The sequence below is a fragment of the Acipenser ruthenus genome, chromosome 38 (genome assembly GCF_902713425.1).
Source record: "Acipenser ruthenus chromosome 38, fAciRut3.2 maternal haplotype, whole genome shotgun sequence".
Lineage (NCBI taxonomy): Eukaryota > Metazoa > Chordata > Actinopteri > Acipenseriformes > Acipenseridae > Acipenser > Acipenser ruthenus.
The window spans coordinates 8361243-8366970 of NC_081226.1; positions in this window are offsets into that span (position 1 = coordinate 8361243).

The following is a 5728-nucleotide window of genomic DNA, read 5'->3' on the forward strand; positions in this document are numbered from 1 at the left end:
GCGTGTGGGAGCTACTGTAGCTGCAACTTTATTTATTTGTTTATTTATTTTGTCCTGTGGCGTAAACTCAGTGATCAGAGGGTAAACAGTTACTGTGAGTGAAACCTCATATCTCAGACTTGTTGTGTCTGGTTGAGTTGGTTGGAGAGGAACTGTTAGGCTAATGAGTTTGAGCATAGGAGTGATCTAGTTTATTTATTTTTCAAATAGTGTATCTTATTTTTTTGTAATCCCTGTAGTCATATTTCTTACTTTTATAAATTTATATTAGATCTAATTTCATTTTTTTACCGACCCTCAAAAAACTGTTATTCATTTTTTGTATATTTCATCTGATCTTTTTCTCTTCATTTGATTTCTTTCTTTTCTGTCTATTTATTTTTTAAATAACATAAGAAATTTTAGAACAAGAAAAGACCATTCGGCCCACCTATGCTCGCTCGCTTAATGCAAGCGTGGTCCGTTAACACTCAGGAGAGGAAAAACAAAAAACCCCAAACCATTTAGTTAGTAGGGGAAATGAAACCTGTGGGAATCCGTGGCTAGACGGACCGCCCTTCCTCCAGACGGCTAACTAAAGGTCTTATTATGATCACAGAGAGGGTTATACAGTGTTGTTCATGACAGCATCCAGTCTATTCTTGAAGGATCCGATAGTCTTTGCTATAGCCTGTTCCAATGGATTCAGCATGGGGGGTCTTTAGATTACAGAGCACAGGATAATATACAATGCAGTGTGGTAATGGGAATAAACATGGGGGGGCAGATATATTTTGCAAGGGATTTATTTACCTTTAGTACACAAATACATAACGATGCAACACATGCTTTCACTCAAAAAAATGTTTTTTCTTTCTACAGGACAGCTCCCAGCCTGACTTCTGAAGCATCCGTAAGATAAAATCCTGCTGAAAGTCAGGGCAGATTAATAGAGGTGCTGATGTGAGAACCCTTTTCAAGGCAGTAAAGGCCTTCAACACTCATTTGTCCACAGGATCTTATTTGGGTTCGATATATTCGTCAATTCTGTGAGCGGGCCACCACTGTGATGAACGACTGCACGAACCGCCAGTAGTACCCCGGAATTGACCTAACCTGTTTCTTGGTGGTTGGAACTGGAGCATTTATTAGGGTTTATACTTTGTCAGTCAGAGGCCTAATCCTTCCATTCCCTAAAATAGAACCCAAATACCGAACTTCCTGTTACCCTATTGTGCACTTACCTGGATTTGCAGTTAACCCTGGCTGTCTCAAAGATCTTAGAACAGCAGTCAGCCCTCGCATGACTTTCCCAGTCAAGGGTCCATCAATCTGGGGCTCTGTGCAATTCAAAAGGCTTTGTCACAGAGCTGGTTAAAACCCTGGAGGCTGTCAAGTTTTTGAGACTTTCTAAAGTAAATACTGATGTTCAGGTAGGCTCCTTGTCAAATGCGATGCTGCAAATACCTACTGACTGTGTCTATTATTATTATTATTATTTATTTCTTAGCAGACACCCTTAACCAGGGCGACTTACAATTGTTACAAGATTTCATAATATACAGATATCACATTATTTTTACATACAATTGCCCATTTATACAGTTGGGTTTTTACTGGAGCAATCTAGGTAAAGTACCTTGCTCAGGAGTACAACAGCAGTGTCCCCCATTGGGGATTGAACCCACAACCCTCTGGTCAAGAGTCCAGAGCCCTAACCACTACTCCACACTGCTGAGGCAGTGCTACAGCGCTGAGGTGTGGAAGGTGGCGGACATGGAAGCCAGTCGATATTATATTAGGGACATTAAAATGGCTCAAGTGAGCAGACTTGCTTGTAAGATTTGTTTAACCATTTGAGTGAGCTTGATAGTTATCAAACACATTGTAACCACATGAGCAGGGGGTCTGTGCTGATATCATATAGGATGGGTGGAAAGGAAAACTGAGCATTAAAGGCTAGTCAATATATACCAAATTGATCTCAACCTCCGATCTTGACTTGAGCTTGTGAGCATTTGAACCCGGCCTTTGCAGCTGAATCCTGATTCGAGACTCTGAAAAACCATGACTTACTTGACATCACCTGCCTGCTCTGAATTAATTACACCTCACAGAAGGGGGTAAGCATGAATTCATTACCTGAAAGATAGATGTTTCAAATATGAGTGGGATTAGCATATGCATGTATAGTGTGGTATAGATAGATTATATGCCTGACTAATGCAGTAACTGTTTAGCTATTTTTCTTTCGAGTCTCTCTTTATGCAAAGCTTGTTTAAATAAATTAAATATCATTTTCAAATAGTACAACATATTGTCAGAAGCAATGCGGTATTATTGCAGTATTGTTCTTAATTAAGCGTAGCTTCTCTGAAGTAGGCTGTTATCCTGAAACAAGTGTGGTGTCTAGTTTTAGTTTCTCATGAAGTTTACTGGGTTTGATGTGTTCATTTCCCTCTGGCCTAGAGCATGAGTATACAACCTTTAAACCACTAGAGCATGAGAATACAACCTTTAAACCACTAGTGCATGAGTATACAACCTTTAAACCACTAGTGCATGAGTATACAACCTTTAAACCACTAGAGCATGAGTATACAACCTTTAAACCACTAGAGCATGAGTATACAACCTTTAAACCACTAGTGCATGAGTATACAACCTTTAAACCACTAGAGCACGAGTATACAACCTTTAAACCACTAGAGCACGAGTATACAACCTTTAAACCACTAGAGCACGAGTATACAACCTTTAAACCACTAGAGCGTGAGTATACAACCTTTAAACCACTAGAGCGTGAGTAGACAACCTTTAAACCACTAGAGCGTGAGTAGACAACCTTTAAACCACTAGAGCATGAGTATACAACCTTTAAACCACTAGAGCATGAGTATACAACCTTTAAACCACTAGAGCGTGAGTATACAACCTTTAAACCACTAGAGCGTGAGTATACAACCTTTAAACCACTAGAGCAACTTATCTGTGGTGATTCTCGTTTCCTCCCCCACATTATCACAGCGTTGCCAGATCTCACTGGTTTGATAGCAACTGGAATGCACTGGGGTTGATGACATCTATTATTATTATTATTATTATTAGTAGTAGTAGTAGTAGTAGTAGTAGTAGTAGTAGTAGTGGTAGTAATTCATGCACTATTGCATTCATCTGGGATAGTTCTGGAGAACACTGCCCTTCTTATAAGCCTCATCACCAGTGCAGATTAAAGCTGTCTCCACCTTGCACAGCAAACACTAATGACTGAGACTTTGAAGTGCAAAGAAATAAAGCAGACAATGTATTTAACACATGCCATTTCCACCCATCTAGGTCAAATAGAATGTCAGTATTACCAAGCATAACCTTTCGGTTTCTGACGGTGCAGATTACTTTTTCATTCTTGATTGTCCTGATTGATGGTTTAGAATCTGAAAATATTATTCTCAACAAAAAAGGCCCCAAAATGAAATACTGTAAAAAAAAAAAAAATAAAAAAAAAAGAGATAAAAAAGCCTACCATTCTGCTCCTGTGAAAGCGGCAGTTATTTCACAGTAATTATAAAACTGGACACATTCCTGCATATCTGTTGTACTTGAAGGCAGCTTTTGGCAAAATAATATTCCTGTAAAATATAATGAAGTCTTAATATCTTCTTAGTGCACTTTTTCTCTGCATGAAACTACCAAACAGCATGCTCAAGTCTTCCATCATTGCCCTTTTCTTTCACAGCTTTCATTTCTGGAGCTAACACTCCATCGTACTTGCACCACATGCCACAGGCTCCACTCCAAAAGGAGCCATGAAGACACTTCCATTGCATAAAGAGCATGCAAGTGTGGTGTACGTTTAAAATAAAAATCAATATTTTGCTCAACATGTACAAATAGATCACGTGTTACGTAAAATGGAAATAAAAGTAAAATGATTGAAGTGTTGAAAGATTTTTTTTGTCTGAAACACATCAGTTAAAGACTATTTAACATAAATGTAATACGTTTTCATGTTAATTGTCCAAACAGAACATACTGAGTGAGTTAATGATCCTTTGTGAAAAACCCTTTATGCCAAATCAATGCATAGTTCTTTACAAATGTAATGTTAAAACTCAAATGGGCGTGTGTGATAAAGTTATATAGCTGCTTCTGTACTTCCTTTATCCCCAGAACATCCACAGACTGTGGGAGATGATTGGGTTAAGTCCTGTGTCTTGGCTGAGAAAGGAAACACTAAGGATCAGTACAGGTGGCGTGTCTTGCACAAATTTCCGAGCTTCACACACCCGTCTTGCACAGCATACATTCCACACCTTCCTATTCAAATTCATTGAACAGCATTAGCATCAGTCCATAGCCAGTAATCACATAGTTACAGTGTATATTATTCTATACCCATATTACAGTAATACAATCCTATTATATTACTATTACAAATGATTTCTTATTATATAGACTTCAAAATATGAAGGTAACAAAACTAGCTGTTTATTGTGCACCAAAACAGGAGTTCTGCTTTCCTCACACTGACAAATACTGTCCTGCAGAGTCACTGTACTGTACCATTCTGTCCTGCAGAGTCACTGTACTGTACCATTCTGTCCTGCAGAGTCACTGTATACCATTCTGTCCTGCAGAGTCACTGTACTGTACCATTCTGTCCTGCAGAGTCACTGTACTGTACCATTCTGTCCTGCAGAGTCACTGTACCATTCTGTCCTGCCGAGTCACTGTACTGTACCATTCTGTCCTGCAGAGTCACTGTACTGTACCATTCTGTCCTGCAGAGTCACTGTACCATTCTGTCCTGCCGAGTCACTGTACTGTACCATTCTGTCCTGCAGAGTCACTGTACTGTACCATTCTGTCTCTACAAATAAGAAAAAAACAGATGCTATTATTACCACAAAGTCAATACAGTAAGCTTTGAATTAATATGACTAATATCTTAAATTGTGGTTGTGGTTCTAACTTCATGTGAACATTGCCCTGTCTACTGTCAAAAAGAAGCATGCATAATGTTTATAAATCATGCTGCTCACATACAAATGGACACCATGAAACTACTAATTTTATTACAGTGTATATAAAATGGCATTTCTTTTAAAATCTGTCTTTACATATACTGTATATCAGCTGCTACTTTTAATGCTCAGGGGTATGGATTTGTAGGACCTGTGATTTCCAACATGTACCTCGTTCTTAACAGATATTTAAAAGATGCTTTCAGCAAACCGCTTGAAATGCAAATATCTGGAAACCAGTGTCATTTTACCCCCAACATTATGTTTTATGGACACGTTTGCTTTGAGCAAGTTGTTCTGGCCACTGTTTCTTGTGTCACAGCAAAGTGTTCCACAAACCTCTCTGCCTCACTCTCATATAAATCCCAGTGTGCATCAGCTAGATCAGACCTACAATATGCCTGAAGCCACAATGCTCTGCCCTCTTGCCACTGGCTGGCATCAGAAAGGATGGCAATGTCCAGAAGAAGCTGCAGACCTCTGTGTCGTGGGGGAGGTTCTCAAACCAATGTGTTCGTGGATCTAATTGTGTAGGGGGAGGCTGTTTAGCGTGTGTGCAGGGGTTGCATTCTGTGTGTGTGTGTGTATGTGCCTCTGCTGCCTTTGACACTGTTGATCACTCTATTCTACTATCATCTCTTGCTGACCTGGGGATCTCTGGCACTGCTCTGGCCTGGTTCTCCTCCTACCTCTCCAACCGCACTTACCAGGTAACCTGGCGTGGA